The sequence below is a fragment of the Benincasa hispida genome, chromosome 9 (genome assembly GCF_009727055.1).
Source record: "Benincasa hispida cultivar B227 chromosome 9, ASM972705v1, whole genome shotgun sequence".
Taxonomy (NCBI): domain Eukaryota; kingdom Viridiplantae; phylum Streptophyta; class Magnoliopsida; order Cucurbitales; family Cucurbitaceae; genus Benincasa; species Benincasa hispida.
In genome coordinates, this window is record NC_052357.1 from 33,255,347 (window position 1) to 33,275,574 (window position 20,228).

Consider the following 20,228-nt stretch of genomic DNA (forward strand, 5'->3'; position numbering starts at 1 on the left):
AACATATCATCAACATAGAGTGATAGATAGACTTTGTCCTTATAGGTAGAAGAATTAATATAAGAACAAATATCATAGGAACTTCTTTGAAATCCAATACTCTCCATGTATTTATTAAATCTTCTATACCAGTATCTAGGAGATTGTTTTAGACCATTTATTGACTTATTTAGGAAACAATATAGGTCTTCCCTTCCTTTTTCCTCAAACCCTTTAGGTTGAACCATATAGATAACCTCATCTAAGTTTCCATGTAGGAAAGCAGTTTTAACATCTAGTTAATCTAGTTCTAGATTATATTGAACAACTAGAGATAAAAGTAATCTAATATAGGTTTGTTTTACTACTGGTGAAAAAATTTCAGTATAGTCTATTCCTTCACTCTGAGTAAACTATTTAGCCACTAACCTTGCCTTGTACCTAGGCTTTTCTTCTATAGTATAACCCTCATTTAGTTTATATATCCATTTAGAGGCTATAGGTTTACACCCTTTAGGAAGAGGAGCTAGGGTCCAGGTATTATTGACAGTGAGTGACTCCATCTCTTCACACATAGCCTGAATCTAAGACCTAGCATTAGAGCAGTTCACTGCCTCTTCAAAAGTGGCTGGTTCTTGGTCATTAGGAGCTATTGTGGCATTTAAAACTAGGTTCATGTAGTTAGTTTCAGTATACCTAGCTGGAAGAACTTTCACTCTTCTTTGTCTATCCCTAGCCAAGGAATACTGACTTAAATCAGGTACAACTTTAGTATTCAATATATTCTCATTTGAGACATCCTTTTCTTCTTCTTCTAATTCAATAAGAGGGTTTTAGTTAGTAGAAGAAACTTTAGGTGTCTCCATCTCAATCCTTGCAGTATTAGGGCTATTTGGAACTTCATAAGTTGTTTTTTCTTTTTGCATAAACATTTATTTCTCTCTGAAAGTGACATCTCTACTTATAACAAACCTTTTCTCAATAGGATTCCACATCTTGAATCCTTTTACTCCTTCAGAAAACCTTACAAACATACACTTTACTGCCCTAGATTTTAATTTCCCCGGATTTTTATGAATATAACTAACACATCAAAATACCCATAGGTTTTCTAGGTTAGGTGGATGAGTGGCCCATTTTTCTTAGGAGTCAAAAAATTTAGGGAGGAATGTGAACACCTATTTAAGGTGCACACTGTGTAGCTTGCAACCTCAACCCTATATTTTTCACTCAGAATTGCATCTGATAGGAGACATCTAACCCTTTCCATGACTGTTCTATTTAGTCTTTCAGCTACTCCATTTTGTTGAGGAGTGAATCTAACAGTCCTATGCCTAGTAATTCCACTTTCTTTACATAATTTGTTAAACTCCTCACTACAAAATTTCAGTCCATTGTCAGTTCTTAGGTAATTAATTTCTTTAGAAGTTTATTTCTCTATCATGAGTTTCCATTCCTTAAACCTATCAAACACTTGGTCTTTAGTTTTAAGGAAGTAAACCCAACTTTTTCTAGAGAAGTCATCAGTAAAAGAAAGTAAATACTTTTAGCCACTTAGGCTAGGTGTAGGAGCTGGATCCCATAGGTCAAAGTGTATATAGTCTAGGATAGCTTTTGTGATATGTTGTGCTTTAGTGAAACTTTTCCTTGTTGTTTTCCCTAGAACACAGTGTTCACAAAAGGTTAGATTTTCTGAGAGACCTTTAGGGAGAATCCCTTGTTTAGATAAGAGTTCTAGGCTTTTAACATTAATGTGAGATAATCTTTTGTGCCATACATCAGCCTCTGTGATCTATTTGTGATGGCAACATATGCTTGTTAGGGTTGATGCCCTAAAGTCTCGTGTCCTGTAGTTTGTAAATAGTATATACGAACATCTGTGATTGTTAATATATGATATTTACTTCACATCTTATTATTTTGCTTGGTTATTTGTTTTATTTGCTTTACCACAAACCAATAAACATAAAATCCCTGGTTATCTATATGTGACTCAAGCATGTATGTGGTGACATACAAGTGGATCATGCATAAGAGGGAAACCTTATCTTGGTAATGCTACGGACGCGGCCCGCTTTGTGGAATGGTCACAAGTGTTGTGACTTACCACAGATGGTCAGATCCTGATCATTCGTGTTGGGGACATGCGAGCGGGGGCGTCCTATACAAAGAGTTTGTATAAGACCTGACCACGAAGTCTCAACGCTCTTTATATAACATCGTTCATGACAAAGACTTCACTTTACTAGGATGACCATAGATAACATGACTTCAATCCTGAGTGAGTTCGGAACTCCTGCCATTGAGGGCGGTTCTTTGATTTGTATGGGTGCGAGTGGCCAGATCGCCGATTCAAACCTACCATTTTTGGGATTCATCTGATTTGGGAGTTGGGAACTCAACTACACAAGATGGAATTCACTCCTTCCCCGAGGCAGGGGTAAGTAAATAGATGGCTCCCTTAAGGGCTGATTCCGGAGCTTGAACGATGTGGCGCCACACACATTCTCTTGGCCCGGAGAAGATGTTTACACATAGTTGGACTATGTTATATTGTTCATTAGAGGAATCGGTGGTACTTAAGGAGTGAGATGTAACTACAGGGGCAAAACGGTAAATTGGCCTAGCTGTACTTACGAGCATCTATGAAGGGTCATCGTACTCATGAGTGGTTATATCCAATGGATACAGAAATATATCTGTGATAAGAAGAGTTCAGCTGTCGGTCTTTATTGGAATCACTGATAGTTAACGGATGGTGAATCTCGTGGTTAAAGCGTTTAGTCAACTATTTACGTACCGTTGGAGCTTCGAGCCACAGATCCATTAGGTCACCTGGGTAGCTTGGATAAATCGAGAACCAATGTTTGGGTTAATTTAAAATGTTCAAATTGACAAGAGGAAGTTCAATTATATATGATATAATTGCACAGGTTAATTATATATGATATAATTGGCTAAATGTATAAGATACATTATTTTGGAGGAAATTAGATATAAATATGATTTATATCAAGTAGGGGAGAAAATACTATAATAGATATATGATATCAAACTATAGGATATAAATATAATATGATTATATTTATTAATTAAATTATTTGATTAATTATTTGATAATTAGCCGATTAATCCATGTTCGGACTTGAGAAAGTGGGCAACGTCAGTTATGGTAATCGATGGGTTAAAATTAAAAATCGTTTTCATTTTGAAAAGAGAATTCAGTCGTGCAATCGATCGCCGATGATCGCCAAAGAGAATTTGAAAGCGCGCTGGTGATTTCAAAACGATCGCTTGAGAGCCTATGCGATAGTGTTCTCCGTCTAAACGATCATATACCTCGTGCCTAAATGATCACACACTCTTGCCTACACGATCGGATAGTTTCTCTAAACAATTGTATAGTGTGCCGATTTAGCTAAACGATCGTCTACCTTTTCCTAAGCGATCGTTCAGCAAATCCTACACGATCATGTAGCTCTTCTATTTGATAAGCACTTTTGCTATACTATAGCATCGTTTTCTCTCTCACTTGCTTATCGCCTACACGATACGTTTTTCCTCCGTCTTCTACCAAACTCACCAGAGCCCACTCTCTGGGTTTTTGACACCGAGGATACTTGGGTCTCCCTATTGGTGGTGTTGTCCCCGATTCCTTGTTCGTGTACGTTCGGATCGTGCAGTATCAGACGAGAGAGTCGTCGTGGTACTGGTAGATCGGTGGAGTTCTTCCGCTGTTTTGGGTTCAGTCGTTCGAAGATCGTCTTCCTCTGGTAATGAACCCTCTCTATACTTTATTATATTATGAGCATGTTGTTGTTGAGTTTTATTATGCATAACTATTTGTGTTGAATGTATATCGTTTATATTCCGGTCACTGTGAAATCGAAGCGATCTAAACCCGCTCATGGAATTCTCGATTTTGAGTTCCTTCAATTGGTATCAGAGCCAGGTTCCTGTTACTTCGATTTCATTTGTTGCAACAAAATAACGATTACATTCAAGGTGGCTGTATTTCTACGCTATTTTAAATTTTAATATTGTTGTGGATGTGCCGGATTAATGGATGTTTTTGGGATAATTGCCTCAGTTTGTTTAATTCCTTTTACATTTGCGGTTGTATGTAAAGGCCCCTGCGTTTCTGGGCATATATAATCGTAATCGAGTATGTATTCAAAGTGTTTGATGTCTTGAGTCGTTCGTCAAAGTTCTGGGCAAAGGTTGCGGCTTTTCGAGGGAGGAGATGATCTAAGGTTGATCGCATCATGCAGAAAAGATTCTATACGATCGTTGTCCCTCGCATGTGAAGATAAAGGACTAAGTGATCTTGGGTGAACACATCGGCTGAACGATGGGGTATGCAATCAAGGGTTTGTCGTATTGGGAAGACGATCACGCACACGATCGTTGGGTATCGTTTAATACACGCACGAGCTATACAATTGTTTAGGTCAGTAAGCTTCATCGCTTAATAACTGACTATATGATTGTTAGCATCGCACAGTAAATCATTTATCAAGTTGCACGCATCGGTTAGACGATCAGACGCTCGTGTATCATTTAAGCGCGCTATACGATCGTTTAGGTCAGTAAGCTTCATCGCTTAGTAACTAAATATACGATCGCTTAGCATCGCAAGGTAAATCGTTTACCAAGTTGCACGCATCGGATAGACGATCAGATGCTCGTGTATAGTTTAAAACGCTAGACGATCGTTTAGGTCAGTAAGCTTCATCGCTTAGTAACTGACAACACGATCGCTTAGTAATTCAAGTTACATCGTTTACCTGCCATCACACGCTATACGATGTGATAGACGATCAGGCTTCGCAGCCTCATCGTCGTCTATACGATCGTTAACATATAAACCTATCATCTAGTGCATGCTGAACGATCGTCTACCTACTAAAGATTGCTACTTGATGTAGACCTTCTGGCGATTCAAGACCCGGTTCGCGTATGAACCGGTTTGCTCGATGACAAATGTAATAGATAGGATTTTTCATTCTGGTTCTTTATGTTTTAAAGGCTCATCCCGTTCCATTAATCCATTGGTTTAATACATGCGATATATGTTTTATATATCATATGGTATGCACATATAGTAAATCTCACCTTAGGTTATGCATTGATCATGCATGATCTCTTTATTGTAATTGTTATAATTTAGAGAAACATGATTTAATTATATAAAAGCATGCTTTTGCATCATATAATATAAGAGTTATATTTATGCATGCATAAAAAATATTGACATGCATCATCTTTATATTATAATTGTTATAGTATAAGGGTGAATGATAGCATGTTTGTTTGGTTATGACGCATTATATAAAAGTTATATAGTAATGACTGGACATTGCATGAAGCATGACACATAGGTTACTTTATAATTTTTATAAACGCCTAGTTATGTGCAATATTTTTTTAGTTGTTTCTTTTTAAGTGTTAAAGAGAAATTAGAACTAAATGAAATAAGAAAGACATGTATGCTTACTTACGTTTAATACATGTTTTAAAATGTTTAAAACTTGGATCACATAGACCTAAGATCACAGTTCTAATATGATTAGAAACCCTAAGGCTTTAATCTTTTAATCAATTTAATAGGATTAAATTGGCTAATAAAAGGTTAAAGTGTAGCAAATCTATCTATAAAGGACATTTTGTCTAAGGTAGGTTCTGTCTAGGCTGGGGTATTTAAGTTGACAAAAACGTAACACCCTACCTGGGAACTTACCTGGAAAGGTGAATTAGATAGATTTGATGTACGCATGCAAGTTAAGGACAGTCCATTAAAGTGTTTAAATGTGACTACTTGAACTTATTCATATTTCATAGACAAACATTGTTTATGAGTAGACATTAAAAAGACCACTTAGACTAAAATCAGTAGCCGGATTGTCTAGGTTAATGAATCCCTAGGTAGAAGATTCAGTGGGAGGTACTTGGGGCATAAGATGCTTCACTTAAACCTTTCACTTTTCTCCTTAAGACCGCAACGTGAGATCTATCCTCGGCCTTGCAACACCTTTGGCGTGTCCCCCCAACGAATGGTGTTTGGATAGGTCAATATCAAGGTGGATGGAGAGAATGTTCATAGTAAGTGGGAGCGAGAAGTGCGACAGCATATCCCCCAGTCTCTCTCGTTAGGTTGAATAAAGTTATTGTGCATCGCCTCGAGGCACCCTGGGAGTGTCCCCCTAAAGGATGGTAGTTTTGCGCATTTCTTTATTTGATCTCCTATAAAAGGATAAGGTAACTTAGTCCCTTGTCCTAATCTGTCTTTTCCCTACGGTAAACACATTGGGTAGGACTCTAGCACCAAAAACGGGGTTACACTTACACGGAATAGTTAAATGGTAACGATTCTGGATCGAAAAATGGTGGATGTTAGGTTCAGTTCCAAGAGTTGGTTCTGCCTAATGGTTGAGAATTTCTCATCCCAGTGAAGGGACAACTGATCACACCATCGGTGGCATTTGTCCTAACTCACTGGGGCATTATTGCAAAATAGAAGTCTATAACTTAGGGTACTTGAAACTGTTTTGCAAAACTAATTGGTTTAAAAGTGGTTTAGCAAAACTAATCAAAATTTGTTTGTATTTTCAGCAACTTTTTCAAATGGCTACAGCCACCTTATCTTTGTTAAGCACCGAAAAACTAACTGGCGTCAATTTTTCAACATGGAAACACATGATCACGACGATCTTAATCATCGAGGATCTCATGTTCACTCTCACGGAGGCTAGTCCTCCTATTCCAGCTCAAAATGTCGCTCGAAATGTTTGAGAGGCATACGAGCGATGGACAAGTGCGAATGAGAAAGCCCGAGCCTATATCTTGGCAAGTCTCTCTGAAGTCTTGGGTAAGAAGCATGAGCCTATGGTCTCAGCCCCTGAGATCATGGAGTCCTTGCAAGGAATGTTTGGACAACCGTCTGAGCAGCTTATGCATGAGGCTCTTAAATACATATTCAACTCCAAAATGCAAGAAGGCACCTCTGTACGTGAACATGTGCTAAACGTGTGGTCCATTTCAATGTGGTGGAGTTGAATGGGTCTACTATCGATGAGGACAACCAGATTAGCATAATTCTACATTCTTTACCGGAGAGCTTCCTGCACTTTGTTAGTAATGTGATTCTTAACAAAGTAAAATATATCCTTACAACTCTCCTCAACGAGTTGCAGACATACCAATCTTTACTGAAAAGTAAGGAGAGGCAGAAGGGTGAGGTAAATGTTACTTCATCCTCAAGGACATTCCATCGACGATCGACCTCAGGAACGAAGTCTGCACCTTCTACTTCTAACTCTACAAAGGGAAAGAAGAAGAAGGGTGGTAAGGGAAAAGGGAAGGCACTTGCTAACCCACCTCCTGTCGCCCCGAGGAGGCATCCACCAGTTGCTAAAGGAAAGTGTTTCCATTGCAACCAAGATAGACATTGGAAGAGGAACTATCCTCGATATCTAAAGGAGAAGAAAGTAGCCAAGGCTAAGGCCAAGGCGGATAAAGGTAAATATGATTTACTTGTGCTCGAAACTTATTTAGTGGGGAATGATGATTCGTCCTAGATAATTGATTCAGACGCCACTAACCATATTTATTCTTCTTTTCAGGGGATTAGATCTTGGTGACAACTGAAGGCTGATGAGATGACGATGCGAGTAGGCATCGGGCACGTCGTCTCAGTTGTAGCAGTGGGAGGGATCTAGCTAACTTTACAGAATAGGTTTCTAAATTTAAATGATGTATATATAGTTCCTGAATTAAAAAGGAACCTCATTTCTGTAAAGTATTTATTGCAATGTAAATACACTGTTTCTTTTAATTTGAATAAAGTGTTTATTCATAAAGATGGTATCTTTATTTGCACAACAAATCTGGAATCAAATTTATATATGCTAAGGTCGTTAGCCATTAATTCCCTTCATAATACTGAAATGTTCATAACTGCTGTAACTCAATCAAAATGTCAACGAATTTCTCCAAAAGAAAATGGCCAACTTTGGCATCTACGTTTAGGGCACATCAATCTCAATAGGATTGAGAGATTGGTGAAGAATAGACTTCTAAGTGAGTTAGAAGAAAATTATTTACCTGTGTGCGAATCTTTTCTTGAAGGTAAGATGACTAAATGACCTTTTACTGCAAAAGGTTATAGAGCCAAAGAGCCTCTCAAGTTAGTACATTCTGACCTTTGTGGCCCTATGAATGTGCGAGCTCGAGGTGGCTATGAGTATTTTATCAGTTTTACTGATGATTACTCCAGGTACGGGTATTTATCTTTTGCAACGGAAGTCTGAATCTTTTGAAAAGTTCAAAGAGTTTAAGGTTGAAGTTGAAAACGCATTGGATAGATGGCTTAAAACACTTCGATCAGATCGAGGTGGAGAGTTTTTGGATTCCACATTCCAAGACTATTTGATATAACATGGAATCGTTTTCCAACTCTCAGCGTCAAGTACACCTCAACAGAATGGTGTAGTGGAGAGGAGAAATAGAACCTTTTTAGACATGGTTCGTTCAATGATGAGTTATGCTTCCTTACCAGACTTGGTTTGGGGTTTCACAATGGAGACTGTGGTGTACATACTCAACTGTGTTCCTTCCAAGAGTGTTGCAAGAACACCTCTGGAGTTGTGGAACAGGCGTAAAGCTAGTTTACGTCAATTCCGCATTTGGGGTTGCCATGCACATGTGCTTGAGGCTAATCCTAAGAAGTTGGAACCATGGTTGAGGTTGTGCCTTTTTGTAGGCTACCCTAAAGGTACACGAGGGGGTTATTTTTATGATCCGACAAAAAATAGGGTGTTTGTTTCCACAAACTCTATTTTCCTAGAGGAGGATCATATAAAGGAGCACAATCCACGAAGAAAAGTTGTGTTATGTGAACTTTCCAATAAAACTACTGAAACTTCAACAATAGTTGTTGAAAAGCCTGCTACATCAATAAGAGTTGTTGATGGGATTTCATCCAGTAGGTCGGTTCCACCTCAAGAGTTGAGAGAACTTCAACGTAGTGGGAGGGTTGCGAACCCACCCGTTCGCTATCTGGGTTTCACGAAAATCCTTGCTATGGTAGCAGATGGCGACATTGAGAATCTGTTGTCTTATAAGAAGGCAATGGAGGATGTTGACTGGGATGAATGGGTCAAGGCCATGGATCTTGTGATGGAGTCAATGTACTTCACCTCAGTATGAGATCTTGTGGATCAGCCTGATAGGGTTTGCCCTATAGGTTATAAATGGATCTACAAGCGCAAACGGGGTATTGATGGAAAGGTACAGACCTTCAAAGCTCGACTTGTGGCAAAGAGTTATACCCAGGTAGAGGGGGTCGACTATGAGGAGACTTTCTCGCCTGTTGCCATGTTAAAGTCGATCCGCATCCTCCTGTCCATTGCTGCTTATTATTATTATGAGATCTAGCAAATGGACGTCAAGACGGTCTTTCTGAATGGCAATCTTGAGGAGACCATTTATATGGTGCAGCCCGAGGGATTCATAGCCCAAGGTAAAGTGCAAAAGGATTGCAAATCGGTCCATTTATGGATTGAAACAGGTATCTCGATCTTGGAACATACGATTTGACGCTGCGATCAAGTCGTATGGCTTTGACTAAAGTGTTGATGAACCTTATGTCTACAAGAAGATCATCAATGCTTCAGTAGTCTTCTTAGTGTTGTATGTAGATGATATCCTACTCATTGGGAATGATGTAGGTCTACTGACTGCAGTTAAGAACTGGCTAACGACCCAATTCCAAATGAAAGATTTGGGAGAGGCTCAGTTTGTTCTAGGGTTCCAGATTTTTCGGGATCATAAGAATAAAGTTCTAGCACTGTCTCAGGCATTGTACATTGACAAGATGTTGCTCAAGTACTCGATGCAAGACTCCAAGAGGGGCCTACTGTCGTTCAAGTATGGAGTCACTTTGTCTAAAGAAATGTGTCCTAAGACGGCCGAGAGGTTAAGGAGATGAGACGGGTCCCATATGCATCTGTTGTTGGCAGTTTGATGTACGCGATGCTTTGTACTCATCCAGAAATCTGCTACGTTGTGGGCATAGTTAGTAGGTATCAGTCTAACCCAGGCCAAGGTCACTGGTCCGCAGTGAAGAACATCCTCAAGTATCTTCGGAGAACGAGGGACTATATGCTCGCGTATGGTTCTAGGGATTTGATCCTTACAGGATACATGGATTCTGACTTTCAGACCGATAAGGACTCTCACAAGTTCACAACAGGGTCAGTCTTTACTCTTAATGGAGGAGCTATAGTGTGGCGAAGCACTAAGCAGGGGCGCATCACCGACTCCACTATGGAGGCGGAGTACGTAGCAGCTTACGAAGCTGCTAAGGAGGCCGTCTGGCTCAGGAAGTTTTTGACAGACCTGGAAGTTATTCCAGAAATGTCTGACCCATTACCCTCTATTGTGACAATAGTGGGTCAGTGGCGAACTACAAGGAGCGAAGGAGTCACCGGTGCGGTAAACACATAGAGCGGAAGTATCATCTGATCCGCGAGATAGTGCATCGTCTGTCTCTTATACACATCTAGATGTGTATAAGAGACAGACGTGGGGCAGTGGCGAACTACAAGGAGCCAAGGAGTCACCGGTGCGGTAAACACATAGAGCGGAAGTATCATCTGATCCGCGAGATAGTGCATCGAGGGGACGTGATTGTCACGCAGATCGCTTCGGAGCATAATGTTGCTGACCCGTTTACGAAGGCTCTCACGACTACAGTGTTTGAGGGTTACCTACGGAGCATGGGTCTACAGGATCGCCCGCGACTGAACTAAGGCAAGTGTGAGATTTTATTGTACTGGGCTTTTATGCCCTAGTTTATTGTTTTGTACTAAGTTTTTGTACACCTCACTTCGCTTTAGGACAAGTGGGAGATTGTTGGGGTTGATGCCCTAAAGTCTCATGTGTTGTAGTTTGTAAACAGTATATACGAACACTTGCGATTGTTAATATATGATATTTACTTCACATGTTGTTATTCTGCTCGCTTATTTATTTTATTTGCTTTACCACAAACCAATAAACATAAAATTCCTGGTTATCTATATGTGACTCAAGCATGTATATGGTGATATACAAGTGGATCATGTCTTGAGTGATAACTAAAATGGTTTGTAGTATATGGATATAGGAGGGAAACCTTATCCTGATAACGCTACGACGTAGCCCGCTTTGTAGAATGGTCACAAGTGTTGTGACTTGCCACAGATGGTCTGATCTTGATCATTTGTGTTGGGGATATGCGAGCGGGGGTGTCCTATACAAAGAGTTTGTATAAAACCTGACCACAAAGTGTCAATGTCTCGTTATATACATCGTTCATGACAGAGACTTCACTTCACTAGGATGACCATAGGTAACATGACCTCAATCCTAAGTGAGTTGGGAACTCCTGTCATTGAGGGCAGCCTTTTGATTTGTATGGGTGCGTGTGGCCAGGTCATCGATTCAAACTTGCGATTTTGAGGATTCGTCTGATTTGGGAGCTAGGAACTCAACTACACAAGATGGAATTCACTCCTTCCCCGAGGCAGGGGTAAGTAGATAGATGGCTCCCTTAAGGGCTGATTCCGGGGCTTGAATGATGTGGAGCCACACACATTCTCTTGGCCCGAGAGGTGTTCATACATAGTTGGACTATGTTATATTGTTCATTAGAGGAATCAGTGGTATTTAAGGAGTGAGATATAACTACAGGGGCAAAACGGTAAATTGGCGCAGCTGTACTTACGAGCTTATGTGAAGGGTCATCGTACTCATGATTGGTTATATCCAATGGACACAGAAATATATCTGTGGTAAGAAGAGTTCAACTGTTGGTCATTAGTGGAATCATTGACAGTTAACGGATGGTGAATCTCGTGGCTAGAGAGTTTAGTCAGCTATTCACGTACTGTTAGAGCTTCGAGCCACAGGTTCATTAGGTCACCTGGGTAGCTTGGATAAATCGAGAACCAATGTTTGGGTTAATTTGAAATGTTCAAATTGACAAGAGAAAGTTCAATTATATATGATATAATTACACAGGTTAATTATATATGGTATAATTGGCTAAATGTATGAGATATATTATTTTGGAGAAAATTAGATATAAATATGATTTACATCAAGTAGGGGAGAAAATACTATAGTAGATATATGATATCAAACTATAGGATATAAATATAATATGATTATATTTATTAATTAAATTAATTGATTAATTATTTGATAATTAACCGATTAATCTACATTCGGATGTGGGAAAGTGGGCAACATCGGTTATGGTAACCGATGGGTTAAAATGAAAAATCGTTTTCATTTTGAAACAAGAATTCAGTCGTGTAATCGATCGTCGTTGATCGCCCAAGAGAATTTGAAAGCACGCTGGTGATTTCAAAACGATCGCTTGAGAGCCTATGCGGATACCTGTTCTCACCCATCTAAACATCCGATACCTTCGTGCCTAAACGATCGCACACTCTTGCCTACACGATCAGATAGCTTCTCTAAACGATCGTATAGTGTGCCAATTTAGCTAAACGATCGTGTACCTTTTCTTAAGCGATCGTTCAGCAAATCCTACACGATCGTGTAGCTCTTCTATGCGATAAGCACTTCTGCTATATGATAGCATAGTTTCCTCTCCCACATGCTTATCGCCTAACACGATACGTTTTTCTTCCGTCTTCTACAAAACTCACCAGAGCCCACTCTCTGGGTTTTTGACACCGAGGATACTTGGGTCTCCCTATTGGTGGTGTTGTCCTTGACTCCTTGTTTGTGTACGTTCAAATCGTGCAGTATCAGACGAGAGAGTCACCGCAGTGCTGGTAGATCAGTGGAGTTCTTCCGCTGTTTTGGGTTCAGTCGTTCGAAGATCGTCTTCCTCTGGTAATGAACCCTACTCTATGCTTTATTGTAATCTGAGCATGCTGTTGTTGAGTTTTATTATACATAACTATTTATGTTAAATGTATATCGTTTATATTCTGGTCACTGTGAAATCGAAGCGATCTAAACTTGCTCATGGAATTCTCGATTTTGAGATCCTTCAATGCCTCTGTCATCATTGCAACTTCTTTGACCACAAATAAGTCATTATCTTTTCCCCAACTATCACTTTAGAATCCTTTAGCACCTCAAGGGTTCCTTCTTTACCCTGTACTTAAACCCAATAGATCTTAGCATACCTAAGAAGATTAGATTTCTCTTAAGTAATGGAACATATCTCACATTCCTAAGAAGATTAGATTTCTCTTAAGTAATGGAACATATCTCACATTCCTAAGAAGTTTAATAGTTCCATCCTTAAGTATCTGTGAATGGAGCTTCCATAATGAGTGCTAGCCTGTTGACCATGTTGTTGCAACTAGGAAAGCTGGTTTTCCATACTCTAGATGTGAGAAAGAATAGTCTCCTGGATTTTCATGAATTGCGAAGTGGTATCTACTAAGCTTTTGACCACGTCCTCAAGAGGCATCGCTAAGCTAATTTGGCCCTGGTTTTTGAACTTTTCAAATGGTTGTAATTATATGTCTATGCACGGTATTGATTACTAGCGTAATTCACCTCAGCTACAGACTCCTGGGATTTAATTTTTATCATATGTGGGTCCAATTTTTACGATTATTGAAAGCTTAAGGATCCAATTTTAACATTTTTAGAAGTTTAGGGGCCCTATTATTATTATTGAAAGTTTGAGGGTGTAATTGCAACTACCACCATACTTTAGGGGTAGTTTTTGCAATTTTCCAATATCATTTTGGTCTCCGTATTTTAAAAAATTGTCCAATTATAGCCCATAAACTTTCAAAGTTTCAATTTTAGTTCATATACTTCTAATAAATTTAATTTTTGCCAAGTTTGTTTTTATCAAAATTAGTTAAATAATAATAACAATAATTTTCATGCAAGAAAATATACCACATGAATATGTTCCCAAATTTTATAGCAAAAAATCTCATGGATAATCATTTTTTAAATTAAAAAATCAACACTAAACTAATCTTAGAGACAAAGTTTAAGATTTATTGAAAGTATAATAATGATTTGTTGGGCCTGCTTCTTTATATTTGTTGAATTCAGCCCAGATGATGAAATACTTGTATGGCCTTTCTTTCCTGATCCAAACGTGAGTCCAGTTCTATTGCTCAAATTAATTTTTTTTGGTAGAAAACTTAGCTATCAATCGCCCACGATCTTCCAGCTGATGTTTTACACGTGGTTTGAACCAATGCTCTTTGTCTGATGGAAATGAAAGAAAAACTTTTCTAATGGGTGATTAATTCAGAATTAATTTTCTTTCTCTCTCTCTTTTGCTCTATTGTTCTCTCGTTCTCTGCCTTTTGAATTCCTTAAACTTCTTCTAACCCTAATGTCTTCTTGTTTGATCTGTGCGACTGCTTTGAGTAAACGATGAAAGAAACATGCAATCGTGTAGACGATGGAAGAAGAAAATAAAGAGCAACCATGCAATCGTGTAAATGATGGAAAGAAGAGAAGGAGATGTACAACGATATACATGGTTCGACTTATTGAAGCCTACATCCACGTGAAGGAGAGAGTTTTTTTTATTAAGAGCTAAGTCACAGATTCTTTCTTTTATAGATTTTCAAGTTCTTCTTCAAGCTATGTATGTTGTATATACAAAATTTGTAAATGATGAGTATTTATACTAATTTCTGATACAAGTAGTTACAATAACTAACTGTAAAAGTTAAAGAAATGTGAAATAGTTCTTGAATATTGAACATTTGAGCTTATATTCTTCATGATTAAAATTGAGCATTCGAAAAATTAAAGACTGAAATTAAACAAGTTCTAAAGTACAAATATCCAAATTTGTATTTTAACCAACCTTATACTATACTATATTAAATTTACAATAACCAATAAAGTAACAACTCATCTAATTTCCGAAATGAGCATAGCTCAATCAACTGGTATCAAATGCCTATGTGATCGGTATTTTATACCAGTTGAGCTATGTTCATTTTAGCAACCATATATGGGTTATTACGGGACATACTTGGATTTTGCATTTATGGAAAAACTGTTCCTATAAGATTTCACATTGGAATATGGAACTTACTTGAATTTTATCATATCAGCTTAACCAAGCGACATTGAGGCATAAAGTGTAGATGGTTGCTTGATGTGTACTATTATCTATTATATTTGGCATCAGTGTAATTTGCTTATTCATGGTGCCACTTTGCATCCTGATTACCAGGTGATTAGTTTTGATGTTTGGTCCATGACTTTTTCTTGTTGTTCTAAATGGCTTGGGACTTGTCTTGTGGAGCCTCTTTAGGACATGTTTTTATAAGTTGTATGTGCTATGCTTGTCTACCTTGTTGGCTTTTTGCCTTTACTTTTTAGCTTAAATTTTTATTGTTTTTTTGTTTGTGGCTTGACATTAGGTTGTGAGGTTCTCCTTCTTTTTAGTAATTGTGTACTGTAAACTTGTAAACTTCGAAGGTAGAGGTTTTCAATCTCCCACCAACACAATATTGTTAAATAAAAATAAAAAATAAATAACTCATATGGTTTTCTAAGACTTGACCAAACTATATAAACCAAATTGAAATGAAGACCCAATTGAAACTAATATACCTTCTAACATAGACTACAGGGAAAAAAAAAATTAAACAGGTTGCATACATCCATCTTTAATTGATCATGAAGATTATCCAACACATAAAGGACCAATAAGAAAGAGAGTTTTTAAGTGGCAAAAACCTTAGGCAGTAGGATTTCAAAATGCTTGAAGACCTTGGTTGAAAAATGTAGCCATCTTTTCCAACTCATTTCTTTCCCCAACCAATCCAATTTCTATCCCTCCATCTCCATTTTTGCTATAACTTATAGGACGACCCTTGTTATCCATAGAAACAAATTCCACTTTTATTGGCTTTCCCCAACCAAAATCAGCACTATAAACCTCAAACTTAGGTGAACTAGGCATGTAATATCTTTCTTCTTTCTCAATTGTGGCATTATTTTCTGGAACCTTTTTTCTATTGCCTTTATAATTCCTTCTTCCTCCACACTTTGTATTTCCTTTGTAATCCCATTGGCAACAACAAACATTCCATTCTCACCTAAAACCTCCTTTCTCTCCACCGGAAACAAACGACCAACCATACAATTCCCAATATAATTTGAAGGCAAAGGAGGATATAAACGAGACCTTAAATCCATAGGGAAAATACAATATATTTTTCCTTCTCTTAAACCACTCTTCATCTTTGCACTACATACTAATAAGTAAGCTATGGCTGCCTTATAACTTGAACACTCATCAAGACATTTCTTCAGTTTTTGAAGGTCTTGCCTTGTTAATTCCAAAGTGTATCGAAACAATCGGGTTTTGTTTCGAATGACGGTAAATTTAAGCTTTTGTTCAAGCTTGTTGGCTCAAGATGAGCTGTGGAATTGAGAATCGTGGTTCTATCATAGAATGGAATGGAAGATGGTTCGATGATGTTAAGATTATTCTTGCAAACGTGAGCCCATGCTTTGAAAAAGGAAGTTGAAGTGTTGCCATCTACAACAGCATGATGAGTAGTTATTCCAATGGAAAACCCTTTGTTTGGGAAAAGGGTGAGTTGGAGAGCCATGGCTGCAGACACGATGGTCGGCCAAGGGTAATACGGGTACGAGACGGTGATATTTGGCTTCTAGACGAAAGCCGCCATCAGAGAGATTATGAAAGTCGAGGTCGGACGATGCCTCTACAACGGTGTCGCCTTCAAGAAATTGGACGATGGGTTTGTTGGAGTGTTGGGGCCAAATGAGATTGCCGGCAAGAGGAAGGTAGTGAGTGAGTATGAGAGAAAGTGAGTGTTTTAGGTTTGGGAGAACATTATTGTTAGTGGTAATTGAGTTTTGGTAGAAGTAAAGGCGAGAGATAGGAGGATATGGAAAGAGAATTATGTCAAAAATTGTGAGAGGAAGAAGCTTAGTTTCACTTGGAGAAGGTAAAGGAGCCACTTTACAAATCTCAACTATTTTCATGTGATCATCCTCCATCGGAAGAAGAGAGAGAATAGTTACTGGTTTTTGAGAATTGAAAGGAGATGTGTTAAATTAAATAGAGGAGAGAATAGTTGGTATATAGGAATAAACCATAACAATGAGTGGTGGGTTTTCCTTTTCCGCAGATATTGAAGATAAGATATAGAATCTTACATCTTAATTACGAGAACTTGGTTGTCTTTTCATGTTTCGTCATTTACTCAAAAATAACAAAATAATAAAATGAATTAAAATAAAACAAAATATAATAGGTTTCATACATTTGAGCAACGTGACAACCCTCCTAATACTTCTCCTTTTTTTCCCCCACAAAAATTTGGAAAAAATTATTTCAAACAAATTATTGGATCACATGGCACAATATCATTGAGTGTCGGAATGCATCTTGAGTTTTTTCCAAGGATACATCTATTTTTGTGCATCATTTTCCACCATTTACATAAAAAGCAAAAGAAAGAAGAAATGAGAAATCTGGAAAGGAAAGGGGGAGAGGTTGGGGAGAAAAAGAGAATGAGAATTATGATGAACATTTTCATGGAAGTGGTAAAATAGAGCTTTAAGGATAGAATTTAGCGTAGAGGTAGTTTATTTGGGATGTTCAACAACTATTTCATATTTGGTAAGTTCTTAATAATAATTGTATGGAAATATTTTGAGTTTTTGGGGTATTCTTTTTTGTTTGCAAGAGCATGTTGGGTATGTCTCAGTTATGGGGAATATAAGGAGCTGTTCAAACTTTGTTTACATGGAGCTGATGGTGTTTATAGGGAAAAAAATGAAGGGGGGTGTAGTGTGAGAAATTTAATATACAGAGTAGACGTGTTGGGGGAAATTGAATGGTAAAAGGAAAAAATGGAATTAGGAAGGAAAAAATGGAAGTAGAAAAGATTTTGGTACAAGTGGGTTAAGTGAGAAGAAGAAAAGTAAGGTAAAGAAGGAGATGAGATGAAATGTATTGATCAGGCCAGGTTGTGGAAAAAAAAAAGAAAAAGAAAAAATGGAGCTTAATTGCACCAATCGGGAAGGAGAAGACCAAAATGCCCCTAGAAGCGCAATGCACAACACAGCGACACTATTAAGCTACAATAGAAACAAAAATAATAGAAAGGAAACCTACACTAAGAAAGCAGGTAAAACGTAAATTTTTGCTACCTTTAGGAAGCTTAATTTTTTAAGGTCATTGTGCTCAATCCTGATGGTTTTAACAATTAACATGCGAAATTAATCAAGATCTTAAGTATTCTAATTACATCAATTTTAGTAAATAAGCATGCATGTTCATGGTTTTCCAGAATTTAAGATTTCATTGAATACCTTTGTAGAACCTCCAAATTGAACCAATCCACTATTGATGTCTACTCACGAATTTGTTGTAGACTACAACTAGTTTCTTCCCTACTATTCTCTAGCCATAGATTAGATTGTAGGATCCAAAATGAACATCGATTTTAGAGAATTTTGGAAAATGGTAGATTTTGGTTCTTAAAGCTAGAGAGAACATTTCTCTTTCAAAACAAAAAAAACAAAAAACAAAATGCATGAATCCTATCTCAAAACTTCGAATTTCTTTTTATCACAAACAACATGTAAATTGAAATTCATGAGATTAACCCACTAACATGTTTTTTTCAATTAAAATGATTTTCTCATAAATCATTTTAAATAAATTTGATTTCTAAAATTAATACACTTAATTAATTTAAAATCAAATCAAATTCTTTTAAAATAGTTTTAAATAAAATTAATTCAAATAATTAATTAAAAAACTTAATTAATTAAAATAATCTAATATCAAATATTAAATTATTAAACCACCAATTCCTAATATGAATCCCTATTCATAAAATATTCAAATCATACTTCATATTTTTCCAACACTCCAATTTAGTTTAATTCGATAATTAAACGTTAAATTATCTAGTATATGAATAACAATTTCCTTAAATCAAAATTGAACGTTTCAAATTATCTCATCACAATAATCTAAGGTTTAGTCCATTTATGAGCTAGTAGATGGATCTAATGGACTTATAGATCATGAGCTCCAACAATCCGAGATTAATTGGCTAAACTCTTTTAACTGAATTAACCAACATTAATCAATTTCCAGGACACTCCACTAACGTTCAGTAGTTGCACTCTCCTCACTATAAATATATTTTTGTCTACTTGATTTAATCATGATCGGTAAGTTGATTCTTCACAGGTTGTTCGTAAATACAATTGGATCAAAATTACCATTTTACTCTTGTAAATACATCTTGCTCCTTAAGTCTCCACTGATCCACTAATGAACAATTGGTTTGTGGTCCTACCACTAAACTCAGTTCCTTTCAGTCGTAGAAGGTGGGGCTTCTTGTTCAAGACTAAGAGTCAGTACTTAAGGGAACAACCTATCTACTAACCTTGAAATCGGGTAGGAGTGAAGTTCATCTTGTAGGACTATATCCCCAACTATCTACCTGGTCTTACCTCTATAATGGGAGGCTTATTGAGTTGGTTTTGTTGAGCCACTCTCACATATGTAGATTAAAGAATAATCCCAAATAAGTAGAAGTTCATGGTTAGCTCATGATTAAGATTGAGTTATCTTAGGTCATCGAATTGAAAAGTCAATTTAACAACAAATGACGTTATAAAGAAAAGTGATTATTTCGTGATCTGGTCTTATGCAAACATCTTTTGCATAGGATGTCGTACTCGCATGTCTCCACATGAATAATTCCGAGATCACATTGTTTGTATCAAATACAAAGTGGGTCGCATCCATAGTATCCCCAGGATAAGATACCCAACCCTATTCTTATACTTATAGACTTTTTTAGCTATATACTCAAACTTGATTCAGTTTTATGTCACCACATAAAATTCAATTATTCATGCTATAGCCAAGGGTTCATTAGTTTGTTGGATTTGGGCTTGTAATAAGTGCAATTCACATATTCAATAACAGCTTTACTGAATGAACATCAGTCACATCTTTATTGTGAATAGAATATGTTTAATTTTTACAAACTGTGAGTTTTAGGACATACAACCCAACAAACTCCCAATTGGACCAAAACATCAGTAGAGTATCATATATACAATGTTGAGTATGAGAGAAAACATAAATACAATACATTAGGGCATCTAATGCCCATGAATTCTCCCACTTGCCCTAGATTTATAAAACTCGTAGTCCTAGTTTC

At 37.3% G+C, this 20,228-nt stretch overlaps 1 pseudogene; it reads right to left on the reverse strand.

Moving 5' to 3' along the window:
• Positions 1–15,462: 15,462 nt before the first annotated feature.
• Positions 15,463–17,091, reverse strand: LOC120086211 (annotated as a pseudogene).
• Between the last annotated feature and the right edge of the window lie 3,137 nt (positions 17,092–20,228).